This window comes from Poecilia formosa, unplaced genomic scaffold, assembly GCF_000485575.1.
Source record: "Poecilia formosa unplaced genomic scaffold, Poecilia_formosa-5.1.2 Scaffold46, whole genome shotgun sequence".
Lineage (NCBI taxonomy): Eukaryota > Metazoa > Chordata > Actinopteri > Cyprinodontiformes > Poeciliidae > Poecilia > Poecilia formosa.
This window is the reverse complement of record NW_006799985.1, coordinates 2,687,153-2,710,070: the sequence shown is the minus strand read 5'-3', so window position 1 is coordinate 2,710,070 and position 22,918 is coordinate 2,687,153. Positions and strand designations below refer to the sequence as shown.

The 22,918-nt window shown below is 39.4% G+C and overlaps 1 protein-coding gene and 1 long non-coding RNA gene across 11 annotated transcripts in view; one reads left to right on the top strand and one right to left on the bottom strand.

The window, feature by feature from the left end:
• celf6 (CUGBP Elav-like family member 6) overlaps positions 1-22,918 on the top strand; it is a 154,533-nt gene that overhangs the window by 36,943 nt on the left and 94,672 nt on the right. The gene's annotated exons all lie outside the window — the stretch shown is intronic.
• On the bottom strand, positions 6,714-21,181 carry LOC107836252 (uncharacterized). Its single transcript, XR_001662110.1, has 3 exons — positions 21,170-21,181; positions 12,480-12,484; positions 6,714-6,878 (listed from the first exon to the last, which is right to left on the bottom strand). It is a non-coding gene; the product is annotated as an uncharacterized LOC107836252 (long non-coding RNA).

Sequence of the window (22,918 nt, the reverse complement as noted above, 5' to 3'; positions counted from 1 at the left end):
TACTATTCAGGTGTGTGGCAGAAGGGAAATACCTAAAACATGCAGGACAGGGGGGCGCTGAGGACCAGGGTTGAGAAACACTGGGTTAGTATAATGTTAATGCGGGATAAATGTTCCTAAGATTTCTTTATAATTCTTAATAATTATAATGTTTTCCTGATGCTATTTTGGGTTTGTGCTACTATTATAATGCTACTGTTTGGTTGATATGATGTTTGCTGGGTAAGATTGCCATTCTGATGTAATGTACAGGGAGGAGCTAAAATCCTGTTTGCTGACTCAGCTCTATGACCATTCCTATCTATTATATTTTGTTGAGCTCCTTGTTGCAAGGGGGATTGCTTGTTGTTGTAGTTCCAGCAGAACATGGTTAAGTCCTTCTGATTTTTTGGTTAATTAGTAGCCATTATTTCATTATACACTGTTGTGTTTTAGCTGTTTAAGTAGGAAGGCTCCTGTTGTCTGGTGTTACTAGTTTATTCTCTTCAGTTTTAAAATAATTTAGTCTGTTGTTTGTTCAACGTTAGACTTCTAGGCTAGAGCTGACTTGAATGCACCGTAAATGTTGAATTTTTCAGAAGTTTTCATTGTGAGGTTAGGCAACTAAATGGAGTATTATTTCTCTTAAGGCATTTACACATCTGTAGGGCATGCCCGTATTTCACTGTATATTGTTTAGGTTATATAACTCATCTTGATTAGCCTTTAAAATGAGTAGTGATAGTCTTATTGAGTCCAAAGCAGAGCAGCAATGATTTCCTTATTTTTTAAATGCAAAATAAACATTATGGAAGATGCAGTAACATTGACATAAGTCCATTACCACATCGTGCGTTGGTTGCCCCCATTGTGTGGTAGTAATAGTGGATTTGTTTCCAGCTGTATCCCTTTGCCCCAAGCTGGGTGATGTCATTGTCACTGCCTGTGCTCTGGGCACTCAAGTGTGGCAGGTCAGCATGTTGCCTCACTCTACTCCACCACTCTCTGCTTGTCTCATCTTTCCCTCTTCTCCAAATTTCTCTCTGATAGCTCCATTTAAACTGGGACCAATAAGGAAGGACACATTGAAAAAAAATCAGGACAGAAGTCTTTCCTGAGGTCTTCACAGATGCCAAGTTGAATCAAATAAAATCTACATATAAGAAACATCGCAGACAATAATACAATATTTACCACATGCTGTTAGTGCATTCACAATGACATATTCTTGCACAGTACTCAGTTACACACTCACAAACTGGAGTCTCTAAGCTTCTTGCGCCCCTGATGGGAGACAGTGCCTTGCTGGAGTGGTGATAAAGCACTTCCTGGCTGTTCAGCCCAACCCTAACCTCCTGCCTGTGTCTCTTCCGGCGCCACAGACCCAAACTCCCGCTGGCCAAACCTATTGATCCTCACAGCCACACAGCAACACCCAAGACAAAGCTTCTATCATCCCTGTTCTCTCTCTGAGACAGAGCGAATTATATTGCCATGCTTTCTTTTGGTGTGTCACTGATGTTTCATTGATGCACATATAAAATGAGTTAAACACTTTTTGAGGGAGGGCCAGGGACATGTCTGCCCCCACTCAGTCTGATTGCGGTTTAAGGACTTTGTTAAAATGGCACTTAAGGATCTGGGAGCTCAGCTGGCTGGACCCATTTCAGTTGGAGTGGCCGCTGACGACTCCCAATTCTCTTAACCAATTATCTGTGCACTCATCTATGCGCAGCGGGGCCACTCCCATCACTTGACCAATCAGAAATGTGAGAGCCTGAGGTTAGTTACTATGGCAAATTAATGCAGTATTTTAATAGAAAGTCAAATATAGTTCAGAGAGGGGACAAACTTTATCATATCTAAAACTGGCACAAGGGATGATAAAAAAAACAGTACTTTACAAATGTGTTCCTCAACTTCTTCACATTTGATCATGTTACAGCCACAAACCTCTGTATTTAAGAAGCTATAATAATAAAATATATACATTGTAGTTACAAAATATGTTTTCTAGTTTTTTTCCCCAGGTAGCCATGTACAATACTTATGTAATAGTACTTAAATTTTCAACTGTACAGCACACAAGAAATTTTTTTAGGAACACCAACATACTTCATTGAAAATGTAAACAAAAAGATAAAGAAAGCTAAAAGTGTTGCATCAACCAGAATCTTCATACAACTCCAATAGTTTGTTTTTTTTAACCATAAGTTTATGTATTCTGCAATAATTAATCTGCACAATAACATCCAAAATGACAAATTTGCTATGGATTTCATATATTCTATTAGTTGGAAATATAACTGAATTTGATTATATAGAATTATAACTAGAATTGGATTTAAATGTAACCAAACTGACCAAACAAATACTGTTTGTAGATATGAACAGATTCATATTTATTTGTCCTGCTTTTCTGATAAAGTGCCTTGATATGACATCTGCTGCGAATTAGCACTACATAAAAAAGTGCATACAAGGATTTCTTTACATTTTAATGTTTAAAAATGTAAGATTTTCATTCATGCTGTCTTCGTTTTCAAGAATGGCAAGATCCCACCTTTTATTCATTTTTAAAGCTGTTCTCAGAATCAGTAATTGCAATCTTCCAAATGCTGTACTCTTCAGAGATGTAAATCATCTCCTAGAAAACTGTACATTTCACTCTTTCAGAAGTGCTACATGCATTCAAAGAGATACAAGTGTGATAAGGAAGTGTGCCTTGTAAATATTTTATAATTTTTGTGACATTTGTTGGCTTGTGAACCAGCAGTACGTTTGGATAAATATGGTGGAACACAGTCCTGGATTAGAGCTTTTGGCTAATCTTCAAGCATCTTCCTGTTTGACTGCGTGAATTAAGTGTCCCCTTTAAAACTAGCACTAGGGTTTATTACTAGATTTATAGCAATTTTAACCTGAAAAGATCAAATTAGTCCATCTTTAAACGACAGAAGCTTATAATAGTGACCCCTCTTGCACCTCTCTGGTCCTCGAGTCAAAGTCGTTCCCTCTGTGTTCTGGTGGTTTTACCCTGTGCCCACCCACCTGCTTTTGAAAGACCGGCCCTTAGATATGATTGCCCTCATCTTGACCTATTTGAAGCACTTCTGATGGCCTACTTCAAAAAAAGAAGAAGAAAAAGAATCAAACAGACTAGGGTTTATAACAGCTTGTTTCTGTTCAATATAAATCTTCTATTTCACCTTTTACTCACTTACAGGATTAGAAAGCAGACTCCCCTATGCATGTTCTGGTTATATGTAGCAGTCCCATATTTAGTGGACTATCATGCAAATCCTGAAACACTGAGATTTTATTTCCATGTTAAACCTGGAGCATCCATTTTATCTCGGGCCCGGATTTAAAACTTCATCCGCTGGCAAGAGGGTTCTGTGAGTAGCAATAATTGAGGGAATATTGCCTGTCTTGAAGAGCGAGCCATGCTTTTACGTGAGGGCCCAGAAAGTCATTTCATTTTTCTGCCTATTATTTTTTTCCTTCGGTGTCTTCTTTTCCTTTTTTTTCTCCCACCGTTTTTTTGAATCAAAGCGATGTTGAGCTAGTGCTTTGAGACTGGCAGATTGAGATGTGCAGTTGAGGGGCAGTAGGAGGAACGGGGGAGTTAAACCGAGGAGAGATGAGTAGGCCCGATGTGACTGAAGGAATTGCTTCCAAAAAAATGTGAGGGAAAAGAAAGGGGAAGGGAACATTGATGGGAGTCAGCAAGTGTCAGCATCTGAAAGGTCAAGGGTGTTATATACAATATATCAGACTTGTGTAAGTTTCTTTCTCCATGTAAGAAGTTTTGTGACTCTGTCCTCACCTGATGACTCACATTCTGCTTTTAACCCTTCCTATTAAGTCTTCCTGCCTTTTCCTTCTCCCTGCCTCACTGATTATGCTGACAGTAATTTGACAGCCACCAGGTTGACAGACTTGAAGGCAGCAGGGTAAGCGATTGTCAGGCATGGTGTTGTTGGGCAGCTGCTGACTGGCTGAAGAGCTGCCAGTGAGATTGGGAAGCAGCGAGTGGTCAGGGGATTGATGGGGAGGCGAGGGAGAGCTGTCGCCACGGTGATGCGATGGAGTGGGATAGACGGTCCGTGAGAAAGTCAGAGGAGGTTGGAGGGTAATGTAACCTCAGCTCAGCCCAAGACATCCAAGCACAACCAAATTGGTCTTGTCTGCTCCTGGAAGGGAGAAAAAAACCCTGATTGTTACAAGAATGTGCCACCTCTATGATTGCCACACAGCCATCTTCTACTGCCAGGAGTAAGACAGCTCTGGTAGAGTTCTCGTAATGTAAATATTTCCCCCTGTGGGTCAACTGTAATATTTGTCCCAAAGAGTGAAGACAATCTGCAGTGCACTTTTGGTTTATTCAACCTTTCTGGACTTCATACTCTAAACTCACATAATACAAATGTACACTCTAAATACTCACTAAACATTCTTGACATCAAACTCAAAATATTTATAGACAATATCTTGGATTAAAAGTAGGGATGCTTCAGTCAGGTTTTTTGCTTCCGATTCTGATCACCCAGAAGGACCGATCACTGCCGATCATCTGGATTGGCTGCAAATGTTTTGTTTTAGGTATAAATGCTACTATGTGATCTGGCAAAATTAAAAAAAAAAAAGATCTGGTAATAAATTCACCTAACTTAGACATAAACATGCACAATGCAGCAGGCATTCAGTCAAAACTGAAAAACCTTCAATCAATAAAACAATATTTAACAGTAAGGTTCTCGGTACCCTAAGTTATACACAAGTCAAGTAAATCTGCCTATATCAAATAATATCAAGAAAAAAGGAAACATTCATTCAAAGTCAAATGCAGTTTGCATCAAATTAAACAATCCCGAGTCACTAAATCAAAACTTCCTGAGAGCATGGCTAGCTGATTTGTGCTGACTCTGATTGGCTGTTTCTGACAAAGCTGAGTAATTCTGCAGAACACAGGGAGGAGGCAAAGGCGATAAATTATTTTTTTCAGATTATCTGAATTATGTTAGAACATAGTGGAAGTTTTAATACATATGAAAAAAAAATTTTTTTTGTTTAAGTTACATTCAGTAGCTTTAACCAGACGTTCGGTGTGAGAGTTCACTATCGGGCGGAGGTTGAGCGGTGCTACGTCTGAAATATTACCACCAGTAGCGTGAAGTGGCAGTCCAACAGCGATTGGACTTATGTTGATGTGATCATTTTAGACTTATGTTGATGCATTTTGACGTGCTTCACCCACAAAGTATTTCTCTGTCGTAACATGCAAACTTCCCCATTCAGTCTGACCGTTAAAGTTCCTCACCACATTGCTTAGGATTTGTTGCTGCGCGTTTGCGCAGTGTGAAGGAAAGAGGACATAAGTTGCACACACAGGCTGCTTAGGTGATCGGTTTTTGTGATCGGCAACATGAGACGGTGATCGACGATCACCAATCATACACTTTTTCACGGAAATCGGCTGATTGCGATCAGTGGCCGATCAATTGGCACACCTCAAATTAAAAGCCTTTATAGTTTTGAGTAGTATGCATGAATATTGTATGTTCATTAGTGCTAATTTCTTTCTTTCATAATGATAAAAACAATCATCCATCTTTTCATTGCATAATCTTGGTTTGTAATGTTGTTGGCTGGAAGGCAGCTTTTGTTCTTAAGGTCTTATATTCATGAAAACTAGAAGGGTATTATTCAGGTCACACAATTCATGGAAACAACCCAAAATATAACATGAAAGGATAATGAAAAAAATAAAAAAATGGTTATGTGTTTTTTTTATCTATCATCAGCAATAACCTAGTACTGCTGTACCTGTGGACACATCAGAGGGGTTTATGGGATCTTTATTCCTGATTGCACCCTTGTGAGCTGACAACGGCATAAATCTCCGTGGTGCTTTAAGCAGCAGCATATGCAGCTATGAATTGCTTAGTGAGGTTGTTACACTGGAAAGAGAGAGGAGAAAAAAAATCTTCCCTACATAAGTTCAGACTATGTGCTCCTCGAGAGAATTCCCTCCAGCCTCCACACTGCACAACATGTCTACATGAAATATTACTAAAATGCACTGGAGCATTAAATCTTATTGTTGTAAACAAATTGAATTGTTGGGTGACATAATTTTAAACTTTAAACAAAACAACGCTCCGAGGTTTTACTTTACTTTGTTAAGACTGATGGACATATCGTGATTACACTGATTATTAAATTCACATTGAGGCAATTTTATTTTCTTCTGCTAGTAGAGAAGCAAAGTTTGGAAAGCCTCAGCAGAATTACTTTCTTATTTACAGACGCAACTTTAGTATGAGTGTTTTGAATTTATATTTGTCATAAACTTTTATGAAGACGATGTCCATTTTTGGTGGTTGTGTCATGATTATTTTTCTGTAGAAGCTCCGATCATTCTTAACATTATTACCACCTGCCTAGTAATGACTAGTTAGTGTGAATGCTGTGGGCATTCACACTGCTGAGTTCCTCTTTTCTTAAATTTCACCACACTACTTCTCCTGCTTACTTTGTGCTATTTTCACCATTAAACTTTTATACTATTCAGCTTGCTTTCCTAATGCCGGCTATATCTCTTGGTATTTATAACCTTCATATTATTTGTAATATTCAGCTTTTTATGAATTTTTTAGCCCATAGAAATGGGGGAAACCGATTCATCCTAGATGCTATCATTAGTATTTTAGCTAGTTTTAGCTTTTTAGCTAATTTTGGCTTTTACGTGGATTTGTCACACTGCATGGACTATTTCTTACCTTTCTGCAAGTCTCCAGCAGTTGACTTCAAATGCTTTTTCCATTTTCACCAAAAGAATTCAGCATTGAGCATTCAGCATTCACACTTGCATTTTCATAGGAAATGTACACTTTCTAGTTCTTCCTTCAGGTTTTATAGTGCAGGGCTAATATCAATGTGTGTAACATACTCTTTTTTTGTATGCATATATTTTAGTGAACAACGGTATTTGTAACAAACTATTCATATTTAGCCTGTACTTAAAAATGAATAGCATATTCAAATGTACAAGTTTGAAACGCGTGTAGAAACACATTTGAATGCAAAATGTTGTTGAACAATCGAGCTGCATGGACTTTGCACTGACTGCAGGATGATTTCTAGATTTTATCGGAGCAGAGGTTCAGTTGGTTGCCATGAGAAAAATGTCAATTGTGTAAGAATCAGAATTTACAAAATGGACATCACACGGGAATAACAACAGTGACATGTTTGTTTCATTTAAGACAAACAAATACTTTAATCACAACAATTCTTAAAGTAGCTATATAATACATTTTGAAAGGCCGTGGTTTCATACATTAAATACACATATCTTTTAGGATAACTCAGTCTAAAAGCGTAGGACTGGTAAAAGAGAGTTACAAGTTTGAAACGTAAAAAAAATAAAAAAAGGTAGAGATTTCTAAACATTTCAACTTGTTGATTTTTACACATAAAAGCAGCAGTTCTACTTCAGGCTCCTCTTGGATGAAGGACCTCCTCAGGCTGAACCCAGTAATAACATGAAAGAAATTCATTTCAGAAGCTTGTATTCAGGACTTTGTTCTTGTGGTCATAATCCATAATTCATGACCACAGATAAGGGTCAGAATATAGATAAAACGAGAACTTCGGTTTTTGTTTCAGCTCTTTCTTTCACCTTGACAGACCAGAAGAATATACTACATTGTTGCAAAGAAAGGCCTAGTCTGTTCAGTCAGTTCAATTCTTGTTCCATCCTGTCATCACAAGACAGAGATTCTTTAACTGAATCACGTGAGACACTGACTGACCCTGTACCTGAAGAGAATATTCCACATTTTCCAGGTGAGCCTCATAAAAACAACTTGAAGTAGTTTTCAATACTCTGACTGCTTCTTGGTACACCAGTTGCTGCTGATGATCTAGCTCTGGAGATGCCAGAGCTAGATCTGAATAAAGCAAACATCCTTGGTCTATTGATCCGAAAAACATAATTACTCATGTTCAGGCATAAAAACCGATGAACAAGCAAGATTAACCAGATGCAATCAAAGCTGGTTTATGTGTTCCAAGTTTAAAAATCTCTAGGATTTTACTCTTGCTTAAATTGTATCTTTACACATGAATTCAACTTGCATAACAGCAACCCCTACGTCGGTTGATAATAAATTACCTACATTTATTATGTAGGTAATAAATATACCTACAAAAAAATAGTCTAAAATAAAGTTTTAGACTTTATTTTGTCTAAAACTTTAACCACTGTTCTAATGCTAAGCAGAACTGAAACCTACCGCTATTCAATCGCTTTACACTGAAATAACAAGAAAAGGTGACTCCCTTTGTTATGGATACCGGGGCCCCATGTTAACATTCTCCCCTGTGCTCAGTTGAACAGAGTTCCCTGCCTTACTTCACCACATCTTGCTGCTTGACTAACCAAAAGCACCTTCTAGAATGGGCCTGTCAGAAGGCAGAGGCAGGAGACCAAATCTAGGTGAAATGCACTCACTCTGGGAAAGGGACAGTGGATGGAGGCGAGTCTGGAACTGGGGCAATACAACTAACCAGCTTTCTGGCAAGATTGCTTCATTTCTTTGGATTTAAAATAGTCCTTTGCTGGATTTTTATTTGAGGAAATAGAGACAGTGATCGTGCTGGAAATGCTACAGCTATTTGTTGATTATTTAATTAAATCTTTCCTTTCCATTATGGCTTATCTACCAGACACTTTCTCCTCACAATGGTGTTCCTTTAACGAGGACTTTACTGTAATGGACCCTTAACGAGGAGTGAGCCTCCCTGCCTGGCCCGGCATCTGTGCTGTGCCTGGCTGGGTAGATTACGGCGCGCTCCCACTAAAGTGCCCATCACCACTCCCTCGCAGCCTGTTACTCCTTCCCTAATCCAGCCTGCCGAGATGCTGCAGTTTGTCAAATCTCAGGCCATATGCTCACTCAAAGATCAATTGGGATGGGAGGGCGAGGAACCAAAGCTGGAGTTTTCCTCATTCTAACTGGGGGTGCAAGCTTCTCCAAAGAGAGTGAGCTCGTCTTCTGTCCTCTCATTGTGAATCATTTTAAGTGAAGCAGGTCAGCAACACTGATTCATGGCAGCAGATGGAAATGTCAACTCTTATTGTTCTCTTTTGCAAAGTCTGAACAAGATGGTGAGCCGCTGCTGCTAATCACGGCATAGCATATAGAGTAGTGCTGTTGTGATTACAAAGAATATGGGGGTGTCTCACATTATGTAGCATGCATGCACACACAGAGAGACCAAGTGAGCTTTTGGATAGTTGCTGGAAAGCATAATATGTTTTCAGAGTGTGACCCTGAAGAGGTCAGTGGGAGAGGTGGACAGGCTGAGACAAATAGCTAATGCATGACCTTTACATAGCATGTGCTGCAGGTATACTAGTGAGAAGCTTGGAGCTTAGGCTCTTACTGTATTTAGTCAAAAGAGATAAAAATGCTAAATAGATCATTATTTGCAGAAAATCACATCGTAGTTACTGTTACTTTACGTACGCACAACAGTTCTAGGTTTAGACTCAAATCTTTGGTATTTTAACAAAGTCTTTATTATCCAATAGTTTTACATGGATGCATTCAAGTAGCAGGTCAAGATTTTAGAATAAAAAAATGTATATAACTACTGTTTCACTTTGGAACCTTAGTGAAGAGAATCGATGGAATGTTTTTTACTGACTAAACTGTTTCTTCATTTTCTATATTTGCACAAGTTCTTTATAAGCAAAACTGTGTTCAGTTCTAGTATTAAGATGCGTTTTCCTGGACTTGAGGCTCACTTCTATAAGCAACCAAATCGATTTGTTATTAAAATCTGACCTGGGTGACCATATCTGAGGTATCTTTTTTTTTTTTATTTATATAAATAAGTTGTCAAATCAAAAAGTGGTCTGCCTCTTGACATCAACAGGTCTGCCTGTTAGTTAAAATAAATTGCCTGAGCTATTGTTTACTCATTCATCAACGTGATTGAGAGTTAACTGAGTCATGTTTTGAAGTGTTCTTTTGGCTTGAAAACCACAAGTGTAATTGTGTAGCTTAACACAAAATGACAGCTATAGGGACGAGAAAAAAACATTGCTGTAATTTTAAGTTCTTTTGATCACACAATCAACAAACTAAAGATTATGACCCAGACTGCATTGTTTTGTCACCCTTGGTTGTAATAATGGCGAGCAAAGACTCACCTACATGGTAGGCTTTGACCTCAGTCTAACCAAAGGCTTTATGATTTCCTAACAGTAAAAAAACAACAACAATGTTATTCTAGAAAACAAAACACCAAAATGGACTAACCTGGTTTGTGATTTTGTAAACATTAACATCTCATCTCAGGTCTTTATTCAAGATTTTGAGTTTATAGCAGCACAGGTATTTGACTCTGCGTAACATCATACAGGAAGTTTACTGACAGAACCGCATAAGATCAGCTACTTGCAATGTTTAAGTCAAAGGTGAGGTGGCATTCCAAAGAGAGACAGAATATAGTCTGGACATGCATTTCAAACAGTTCAGAATTAGTTATCTTAAATATAATTTATTCAGGAAAAAATATTGAAGAAGGCTTCAACTCTGGTGTGCCTAATTTCTCAAAAGTAAGAAGCAAAAGCCTACACTCAAGCCCTCAGACCTTTTAAGGTCATTACCATCCAGTTTGTTTTCTGCATCAATGCTCTACACAAGGGTGACTAGGTTTGAGCAGCTACCTAGCACAGCTCATTAGCTCTTTGTGGTTCAAATTCTGTCTCCAAATAAACATAATGCTGTGAGTGCGAGGTCAGTTCTGGAATTACAGGCAGTGTCAGCCTTCATTACGGCATACCTTTCCTTCACAGCACATCTTGTCACCTGGCAAGCATCTTTTTATTTAGCTGAAATTACTACTTTTTTTTGTTTCTATTCTAATGTCTCTCTTCCCTATCTTTGTCAGTCCCATTTAGTTCATTTGTGTCTTTCTTCCTCCGTTGTTATCACACTGTGTTCATCAAGGCGTATTGAGATGAAGAAGTCCTCTGATAATTGTAATACTTTGTGTTGTAGAAGAGAATTCAAAAGTATGTCTGTGGGGGTAGGGAGGGGAGAGATATGCAAAGCATTTTAAAGATTGAAAGGTCAGGTTGGTAAATTGCCTTTCTGTACATGAGTCTTACCAATCCTTTGACTATAATGTGTAGGATTAATCCATTCTCTTGTCCTTTGTGCCTTTTGTGATGAAGAGACCGTGTAATATGTGAAGAGCAGATTTTTTTTAAACATTCTTTTTTCCCCTCCCTTTTGTTTTCACTTTTCTCTTAAGCACTGCTAGGAAAAGTAGGCCTTTGTAACATGAACCTAGAGAGAAGGTGCTTTGATTTTTTTTTTTAATCACTCTTTATTTATGTAGCTGTTTGAAAGCTGTAAAGCATTGATGCAATTCTCATCCTAATATTATACAAGCATATTATACAGGAATGTGGACGTATTCGTGAATGTTTTTCTTTCTCTTCCCCTTTGAAAACTTTTCTGCAAACAGCCACACCACTATCTCTGGTGGTCTTCATTTTCATATAATTGAATCGAGGCTCTTCCAACTGCGAGGCAGGATTTGGTTAAGCTGAAAGTCCTCCTTGACTGCTGCTACCTCTGTGCAGATTCGGTTACAGCTGTTACCGCGGCAGCAGCCTGCCAGGGCCTGTCTCCGTGGATACCTCCCCTAATTACTGTGTTTATTGGAAATTAAAGATATACTAGCTAATGAAACGCGGCAAACATTACCGCCGATGCAATGTCATTAATTCTAGCCTGGCTCCCGTCTCCCATGTGAAGCAGAAGCAGAAAGAGGTGCAGCATATTAGCATAAATATGATTTTAGTCAGCTGGAAAGTACTTAAATGAAAAGAAAATAATGGAAAAAAGGTGTGTTTTCAATCCTCACTTTAGAAACAATAACAGCTCAAATGAATAGATGATTGCAGACTGGGGACAGTAAAGGCAGTGGACACAGATAAACCAGGAGAGATTCATTATATCTTGTATTGGTGTCTTGAGGATGGCCAGTACATTTTCTGCAAGAAGAGACATTTGTTATTTTACTCAAGGTAGAAAGAACAACAATATTTTTTTTTTTTATTTTTTATTTTTTTGTGGGTCGGGACACTTCATACTTTACAAGAACTGAGCAACAGAACTCCAGGGAAGTTTTTATAGGTCCCTCCCACTGCAGCCTTTGTATAAAATAGTTGTTGAATACAATGCAAGAAAAAATGTTCTGCACAGAAAATGTGTCAAAAACAAGCTGCAAAAACTCCCATACCAGGCTGCAAAAACAGAACGGTGTCCTTTTGTTCTTGCAGCTCTGGGAGGGAGAACAAATGCATCTGTTCTTGTGGAGTATGTACAAGCCTTTAGTTGTAACCACTTGGCTTATTCCCTGCTACCACCATGCTCTCAAGTGCATTTTCACAGTCCCTGCACCTCAACCCAGACTAACATAGGATTTACAGATTAAAATGCCTATATCATAAACAGCGTGGGTCTCTGGAGATTACACTCACTGGCACAGAGCGGCTGCCTATTTTAGTATCAATAAAGCATTTGTCTCTGAACAGTGTAATTAATTTTTTTTTATCATGTTTGCAGCCTATATGTATTGGAAAATGCCAATGCCTTTTAAATTAATGTATAGATTTTCTTATCGCGTGTCAAAAATCTAATCTTTAGATTTGATCAAAAAGTCAAATGATCAATTTTGGTTGCATGTCTTTGTTTTTTTTTTGTTGTTTTTTTATTTCCTTTTAAACTTGTTCCTCTTATGAAGCATTTGTATTTGAACTAATAGTAAACCACAGTTCATAGTCTTACCAAATTTTCTGTTGTCCTGATGCGCTGCAATTCTTAAACTTCGTTCTCCAATTTGAATCTGCAGGTGGGCAAGTCCATCCAGTCTCAGTTTTCACCTTTTCTTTGAGGGAATGGGGGACACTCAATTGAAGATCAACTGATGGTTATGTAGAAGTGACCTGAACACAGAGCAGCATGCTGCTACATTGGTTAATAATGACTGTCATCTTCAAAGCTTTTGATTCATGGAGGAGATGAACATCTCGTTCTGCAATTTAGCCTTTCCAGGGTTAATTCGAATCACAAAATCCTGCAATGAGCTATTATTTTATCAATAAGTCATTAAAAGAAGAAGTAAGCCAATTTTAGTATGGCACATTTGCAAACATCTGCCTAAGATCCTTTCTATTTCATAAAAATTTTAGAAACTGGATGTAAGTCAAGTCAGAGAGACTTTTAGAAATAAAGGTTGAAGCTACTTGTGTTTTAGGTAAAGTTTTGTATGCAACAGCAAATTTCTAAAACAGAGTTCACTTATCCATGGAATCAAGAAATCTATTTGGAAACTGGTTGGAACAGACTATTGATTGCTTTAAAAAAAAGTAAATAAAGATATAAAACATTAATATGCCGAATTTGGTGGATTTAATTACTGCATTGCAGACCCTGTAATAATGACCAAATGTAGTGTAAACCTTAATTTCACATCTGAATAGTTTTTTTTTTATTTTACTGCATCAACTTTTCTATAAAATAACTAAACACAAAACTGCTTAAAGAGATAAAAAAATAAACTAGAAAAATGTGTGTTTATTTTAATGAGCTGGAGAAAGTAATCGGCAGCGAATAAATTAAATAAAAGGAGGAAAAACATGCTTGGAACTTGTCTCTTCCCAAAGTAGTAAGATTTTTCTCTTGCAGCTCTTTGCTGTGACAGACAGACTTTGCAGCAGCAACAACCATCAAGTAGTCATAGCATTTCCAACAAAATGACCTTTGACTTCTGACCAAACCTTGAAATCTGTTATTGTATTATTTTATTTTACTTTTAGTGACTTCGTTCTGTTTTTCATATGGAGACTTATAAGTCACTTTCCCCTAATTGCACTTATTTGCAGGGAAATAAAATGTATACTTGTATGACTTGTTTAAATTCCAAACAGTATGCTGACAAGTTGCTCCACTTTTTCTGGTTTAGCTGTTTATATAAAAGGGGGAAAAAAAACCTCACCTTGCTCTCATGTTCACTCTCTGCTCTTCCTTTTCTCCGTAGGGTGTCTACTTTTTTCTTTTCTTTGTTTTGCATGTTTCCAATTGCATTTAAAAGAGAGAAGCCACTTTTTTCCCTAACAAAGCAGCCTCAAAAAAGAGAGAACAGTTGGGAGCACAAGAGGGTTTCCACTTTTCTTTGGTTTATTTATATATTTCTTTTCTCATGCCTCCCTGGAGATCACGGCTGTTGGAGTATCAGTCAACGTGGACACAGGAACTCTGGGGACTGCCATTCTTTTTCTGCCTCCAGGGAAAACTTGTTCGGAACAATTTTATTGCACTAGCCCCACAGAGGGTTCCTCCCCTCCCCCCTGTCTCTTCCGCTGCCTTCATTTTTATTTTGAAAACATGTAGACGGTCCTGTAAGAAGGAGAGATTAGAGGATGTGGAAAAAATAACAAAGATGGGAACCCTTTGTCTTATGTAAGAATGTCAACTCTTCGTAGCTGGTGCAGGGTGTGCATGAGAGTCAGTTTAATGCTGTGCTTTGTTGTCTATTTGATGTTTCACAACTAATTATGCTCACCGTAAAAAGTTAGAGCTTCTCTGCATCTTTAAACATTAAGCAATGCCATCCAGCTCGTGTAGCGCTGGAAGCTCCCTGCTGTGGGTTGCCAGTTTTGTTCTAAACACATTTCTTTGTGTGCAAATGTCCTCCTCACATCTTGGAGCTGTGCTCTAATATGATTAACGCGAGAGTCATCCCAGCAGTTGTCCATGCTCCAGAGCACTGCGTCTGCCCTTTGGACCGTCTACAGCTGCAGTGATGAAACCAAACACATTTATCAGGAGCCCTGATATTAAACTGCACCATTTTCATCATCCCAGCACCAGCCACCACACCCTGAAAAAATAAAAATAATAACGTCAGAATCCAATTTGATAAGGCAATAATTGGATTTACAAACAACTGAGGGGAGATGTGATCCCAGATTATTTATCTAATGAAGTCTTGTGATATTGGCCATATGCAGATTGTTAACTACGGGAAGTGTTTTTAATAAATCCCCTGGCACATTTGCAGGGAGGTGTGGAATGGAATACATTATTAGTCTTTTATTTGTGAAATCCTTTTGCAGCGAATGATGTTAGAGATGCTTGACAAAATTATGGGCTGATGGATGTTATGAAGGTGGGACGGCTCAAGCCGGCCACGTTTATGTGTAAGAACCCAGGTGCGTTTAAAGCCCCCAGTCAGTCGGTCGGTGAATGAAAGGTGTCAATAAATAAGCAGGAGATGCTAGCTATCATGACAGCTCTCCTGGGTACAGACGGGGAGCAGCATGTAGAAATGGTCTTCTCCTTCCATCCATCTCTGCCATTTCGTCACAGTTTAATCCCTCCATCCCATCTGGGAGGAGCTGAGATTGCATGGCTCCTTCATTCTTATAAGTTAACTCCCAATAAAACTTGTCCCCAGTGACTCTTGGCTCCTCACAGGGTTTGATTAAAGCTATTCTGCCTTGGGACAGCAGGCGTCCATAAGGTGACGGCTCATTCGGAGGAGGCACATAATGGCATGAAGACTGTGGACTGTATGGAGCCCTTGGAGAAGTATGCATTAATCGCCCTGATGGCAGCGAACATAGACACCTCCCGCAATTTGTCTTTTGTGAGTGGCCTTGAGGGACTTCTCACACGCCCTCGATTGCATGCTGTCTTGAAGCTCGAAGCTCGTCAAAGAGCTCTAAAGTGAAATTTTAATGAGCTACAGTATGCATTGCCCCCCAGTGTGATTTTTCTGTTTGAATTTAAAGAAGTGGATGCCTGTGGATGGTGTCACTGAAATTATCAGCAGTACAGAGCGCTCATATGTTCAAGACAGTATGTGACCTCTGTGTAACAGCAAGAGCGAGACAGAAATGTCTTGTTTCCCTTCTTCTCCCCCACAACTCTCTTCTAATCTCCCAGCAGGCTGATAATGATGGACAGACAGGCGCATTCTTCCATTCCTTTTCCTGGATGTGGTAACCTCTCTGCCATCCTCTCAGACTACTTATTGGCAGGGTGACCTATTTTTATGAACACATTCCTTTCCCACCTCCATGCCAGATGCGGCTCAGCTCAAAGGGACCATGGAAGAAAAGCCTCCTGTTTACCGAGCCGCTGTCCTCGCCACATCTTTAGCAGAGGTCACAACAGCATGGGCTCTGCCTCGCACAAGCACACAAAAATACACAAAACAACATACATCTCTTGCTCAATGCTTGTTGCACTCAAAAGCAACTGTTCAAATATATGTTGTACAGTGCACAGATAATTGAGAGAAATGTCAAACGTGCTTCAGGTGTGTCTCACCATTCAGAATTTGGTCCTGTCATCTGGTTCCTTAGTGCACAGATCAAGGCAGGCACAGAGACAGGCAGACGGATGAGTCTCACTTTGTTAACAGTCCCTGGCTACAGAACAGCCCCTGTCGCCTGCTTTCGGAGGGTGATTTTTCAGCCTCCAGGTGTTTACCTGCAGGATACACATCCCTCCTGAGAAACACATCAGTGTCACACACTAGCTGTGGGCAAGAACATCGCTCAGTGCTGAGTGAGAGAGAGCGAGCAACGCAACAAGGGTGGGGCTGGTGGTGGCAAACAAACAGAGAATTGAGGGCAGCGTTACTTTGTGTGCAGCTCTGCTGGAGCTCAGACTCATTAGGTATGAAGCCATCTCAGAACAGGCATCTGTATCCTGTAAGAGATCCCACCAGAGACTACATCGAGAGAGCCATCAGATCTTTTAAAGTGGGACCCTTTGAACACAAACTACCAGCCCCCTTTCCTTCCTTCATTCCAGCTGCTAAATAAACACTGGGTCTGGATGGAAATTTAATGAGATTTCTGTCCTGCTTAAGACTACTGCAGCTGTGTGGAGACAGGATGTTTTGTTCACTTACTTTACCTTCGATGTGCAGGCTGTGAGGTGAAAGTTGCAAATGGAAAGAGGAATAATAGATGAGTATCTGCTTGCATCTGATGAAAGGTCTAAGTGATACAAATGTGTCCTATTTCGGTGATCTATCCAGCCCTGTGTCATCAATGTGATTTGTGGGAAAGGTCGTGCAAGAAATGACTTTGGCTCAGGAGGCAAATCCTTGGTTTATGTTTGTTGTGCCTGGTGCAGCAGCCCACAGAGCGAGTGGCTGCCTGAGACCAGCGTCTGGTGCAGGTGGTGTTTTTTGGACGACAGAGCTGATATATCATTTGCCAAGGTCGTACTCAATTAGGCTATTTGTTGAGCATAGCTGCATGAGCTTGGCTTAATCAACCGAGGAATGGAGACAACAATGACAAAACAGGAAGTAAATTAGGCATGGCCAGGCCACACTTTCTAGCAGCATGCTGGAGAAATGCTCCATTTAGTTGACTAGCGTCTTTCCCCAGCAACCTCTGGTCCTGTCATGCTGGCACAAGTCCACACATGGCACAAACACAAACCTGACACTTTTTATGTGACTTTCCAATGTAATTGAAACAACCTTTCTGAATTATGACAGGACACACACAAAAGGTCAATTATGCCAGATGGGCACACTTAGTAAACAAATTGAAAAAAATTGAAAAAAGTGGGAACAAGTATAATTGTACCGTGTGGCATATATCACACAAAGTGGCATTGCCACGACAAAGAAACAACATTTGTTTACCCTGATTATGCCAAGACCTTGAGGGGTGCTAAAGCATCTGTGTAAGTGGGTACAACCCTGGAGGAAAGAAGTCAGACTGTGTTAATAGTGGAGCAATCAGTGGCCATTCAGGTTAATGGGCGTTCAGCAAGTCAGCCCTGGCTAATGTGTGATTTGGAGGGTCAGCCCGTTGCTCAACGGCAAACACCGGTCACATTCACCCTCGCCACATGCTGCCAATGCAAGTCTTAGCTTTCCCACCACACCCTCAGGCTTCTTGACTGCTCATGACAGTAAATATTTGATTAAATAAATGAAGGTTGATTAGCTCTCAGAGGCCTGGCAGGTGACTTGTGTTTCAGCTTTATACTAAGGGACTGTTTTAAGATTACCATCTACCCTGTCAACTCTTGTCCCAGTAAACTAATTTAAGGAGTGTGTGGGTGGCTTGGAGGGCGATGCCAGGTGATTCATTTAATTTTAGAGAACTGCACAGATAATGTGTCAGTCTTGCTTCATGCACAGGAAGTGAAAGTCTCAGTATCATCGCTGTGAATCCTCATTTTTACCTGTTCCTCTTTGGCTGCTTTTCTGTCTCTTTCTTCCTGACTCACTTTCTGTGAGACCTCTTAAGCTGTGACATTTCCGTTTCCCTGGAGACAGAGCGTGCCAGACGGTTGCCACAGCAACGCCCTGCTCTTTAAGGCGTGCACAGCATTAGTCCACCCCCTCCTCTACCCCATACCAGGGATGGGGGGAAGAGGGGGGTAAAAAAAAGAAATGGGAGGAGTGGGGGACAAAGGTGTGGGGCTCCAGAGAGAAAGCACACCTGCTGACTTCCTGCTAATTGGATGTTTCTCTTTCTCACTATAGCTCACCTGTTATACTTAAAGTTTTTACCCCCTCCATGGATTGCCCCTCTTTCTCTAACTCAGAGTTACTCTACATCTGTTCTATGATTTTGAAGCTCCCACTCAGTTTTTGTCCGTCTCTTCAGAGAGTGCAGCAGACTCATTAGAAACTTTATAATGTTACTCCTACTGGTTTGGCCGAGCTTTCATTTTCTGGTATCAGTAATCTTATCCAAAATTTCTGGTCCATATTGACACATCACATGTTGTTGCAGGAGAGTTGTTTGCCATGATGCACGTCACCCATTGGACCAGATCTTAAAAATATTCTACTGCAATGAGAGCTGGTGACTGTGGAGGCCATTGAGGTTTAGTGAACTCATTATCGTGTTCAAGAAACAAAATCTGTCGCAATCTGGGCTTTGTTACATGATGCATTATCCTGCGTCAGAAGATTGTGGTCATACTGTGGTCATCAGTAACAATACTCAAGAAGGCTGTGGATGGTAAAAGTGCTAAACTAGTAAATAAGGGATACAAAGTGCCGAAAGAAATTATCCCCAACATTTTTATATCGCCACAATGATCCATAACTTTATGTTTTTCAAGTCAGTTTCTGACCCTAGTATTATATGAATGTAATGGCTGAATTAGCTTATATTTATTTGAGCCAGACAATGTTTTTACAAATTAAGTTAGTTTGTGTAAATTATATTCTCTGTTTCCTGTTCGTAACTCACATGAGTAACATATTCTGCTTACCATATTAATGTGACTCTTCCTAGTCCTTCCTTGTTCTTGATCCAAAGCTCTGTCCTAATATCTGGATGAAAGGATTTATTTCCTTTAAATTATTTTGCATTTCATTCTCATGCAGAATCAGTCCTGATGAGTGTCAGCTACAAGTGGTTATTACACACTTTTTGTTTTCGTCCTTCTCTGTATTTAGCTCTGACTGTATTAGTGACTGTTAATGTTCAATATTTTGTTTTTTTCAGCTATTACCACATTTGAAGAGCTCAAATTAAATTCAGCATTAGCCTCTGTACTGTACTCCGTTTTTAATTCTGAACCGAGGGTGTTTTCTTTTTCTTGGTACTCATCTCGGGGAGCTTTGACAGGTGGCCAGACCAGCCTGTCACCCCATCGGCTGGTGACATTTGAGCGATATGAAAATTACCTTGTGTGCATCACACTGGGGCTCAACTATTCCTGTTCAATTAAGTCCCTGAACAAACTGTCTGTGTGTTTTCCTGGTGATAAAGTCATAGCTATTGACTTATGAGTGTCGTGAATGACAATTCTGAAATCTGTTTCCTGCCACACTGTGATTGCTGAGCAGTGTGTTTGTCTATGTGCCAGGAAGGCGACAGGCAAATAGATGGTTCAATCACTGAAAAGGGACTAAGGAGATAACGCAATAATGGTAGAACCTAAAGGACACCCCAAACAATACACCTGCATGTCGCCTATCAGCTATGAGATATTGCTTTTCATAACATTTGTAACTACTGTCACTTTTCTGTATATTACACACAGTGCCTAAGGTATAAGCATCTACAGTAAATGGAATTTATTAGCTTTGAGTCATTCGCTCCCATAACAACAATTTTCCCAAGGTGCCAGATACATTTAAAACAAAAAGAATGTGGACATAAAAGGCCTTATGACTTCATATTGTTATCTTCGGCTCAGGCTCAGTCCACCTGGCCTATTTAGCTCCAACAGCTAGAGCTCACAATCCCACTATTGATCCATTGACTATCTGGGCTTCATCTGTCCAACCCATCTACCTCTGAGCACTTCAATTATCAAAGCCATAACAGCCACACTGCCGTTAGTGGCAGCTTGTCGGACACTGTAATATGTCAGGGAATAGAATTCTGACCGCAGCATCATAGTGCCAAATGATGCCCCATAAGTCACCTTGATCCTGAAGGGCTGTCAGGTGCTGACAGGTCTGTGAAAGGGACCAGCTAGCCTCGGAGAGCACCGCAACCCCACTCAGTCTAGGTGAACAATCTGCACTCCACATCCTAAACTAGTAAAAATAAATCACCTATCGCAGCCACTGAAGATAAAAGATTTGGGTGCACTGATGGGTCAGTTTAAAAAACTATGTGGAATGTTATTATATGAAAAGCAGTGGCTGTTTATTTTTCATGCATCATTTATTGGATTTTGATTTCCAAAGTATCCCAACCAGTTTTATGTTTACGGTGAATAGCTTTTGCTGCCAGTCTTTTCTTAGTCAGAGATTTGGCATTTAGCATCTGTACAGTTTGCATAAAAGAAGAAAAACTAACCTCTGAAAAAAATAGTGAAAACTGTGCAATATACCAAAAGTGTTGCATTAACATATTACCGATGGATGCTTCCAAACATATTAAAATGCTACCAATGGAATTAGTGTTTACAACTTTCAAACATGACATTTTAAAAAAGTATAATTCTGTGTTTATATTGAGTGTTTATTTTGATTTCTGGCTTCTTTGTATAAGAGTGCTCAAACTTGTGAAGGTTACTACATTCATTCATAGTTGTTTATCACTTAAACAGCACATAAGCATGCACCTTGCAATACAGTTCACTGGAAAATGTGCTGCATGCATCAGAAAGTTAATAACATCCAGATTTTTTTCTTTTTATTTTGCGAAATGACAATGGTTTTTGAAGCAGTCCGTCTGGCCTGAGCGTGTTGGCTGCCAGGGGACAGGATATTGATCTGAGAGCCGGTCTGAGCTGGGTGAAACAGCACGACTGTATCGCTGCCTACGCCAACACACAGATGCTCTATAAAATGATCAGATTCTTGGAGATTAAAGATGTTTGTGTGTGCAGGAAGGAAAGATATGAGGGAAGAAAGGAAACTGTGCGCAAGACGAACGTGTGAGGAAAAACGTCAGAATGACTTTCTGTGCATGTGGGTACTTCTATGTGTGTGTGTGTGTGTGTGTCTCCTTGTGTTTACACCAAACCCCTTTCAAAGGGACTCCTGCTGACAGCCTCAGGTCTGGAGGTTTGTGACTCAGAGCTGTAGTAATGGACTGAGGTGAGTTGGAAGTGATACCAAATGGACCGAATTCAAGGCAGAAATTAGTCATCACACGTCCCCCTTTGAACACTCACTGTAATAAACCTCTACTTTTGCAGTCACAAAAATTGTAATGCAACTGGTACATTTATAACCCAATGTTTTTTAGCTATTTTAGGTTTCAGCAGCTCTTTGAAGCTGGTGGGATTTTCTGGATGCGTGAGAAAAGTGCACAGTGATAGAGGGTTTTTCTCATTTTCCATCTGGGGTTTCAGATATCCTTGGGAGGGATATTTAGTCTATTTTTTGTTCCTTTATCTGTGAGGCTCACAGACATTGATTCCTCTAATATCACTAACTAGAAAATAAATAATTTTCCCTGGTGTAATACTCACAAAAACTTTTGCCCATTCATTTGTTTCATCTGCATAATTTCACTGAGGAATAATTATCATAACAATGATTTGGGATCCTCTGGTGATATTGCTCAGTGAACAGATTTAAACTCACTGGTGCTCAAATAATATCTAACTTTGGGGAAAAGTGACTGGGATTTTGACAGTTTTATGATTTGCGACACATAAGATATAATGTCCCTTCTCTGTATATTATACCTTATTTTTTATAAGGCATCATACAGATAAGGTATAAGGTATTGTAAACGTTATACAGTAAAAAATAAGGCTTTAATCTTTTTGTTGAGAAAATTAGAGCAATTTTCTCAACAAAATTCCCCAAGAACTTGGAAAGCAAGGTGGTCACATGATCCTTACCCTCTGTTCTAGGTACAGCACATTAACTTTGAACATAGAAATTATAAACACTTTACACATTGCTTTTTTATTTTTATTTTTTTACATTTTTGGGATGTTGCACTTCAAGCCAGCCTTAAACCAATATCCCTTCCCTTGTTCAAATAAAGTTTTTCTTTCCTAATCTATGGTCACAGTGACCTGTCACACTGACCCGCTCTCTAACATGTCAACAAATGGTAAAGCAAATACAGAAACAACTGTGAAAAATAACTTCTGCTTGTCATATTATCAAAGTAGCTGCACTTTCATATTTTTCAAATAGGGAGGAAGACCTGAAAAATGCAGTTTCATATTAGCATATTCAGCACTTTGCCAACAACATAAAAAAAAAACATTTCTAAACTGACCTGTGCTTTTCTCTACTTTACAATCTGCTAAAAACACATCTATGTTGAATTAACAATACTTACATGACAACTTTTTGTTGTTAGGGATGAAAAAGTTAGTTAATAACGATCATTAAACGACAACTTGTGTTTTTCTTTTTTAGA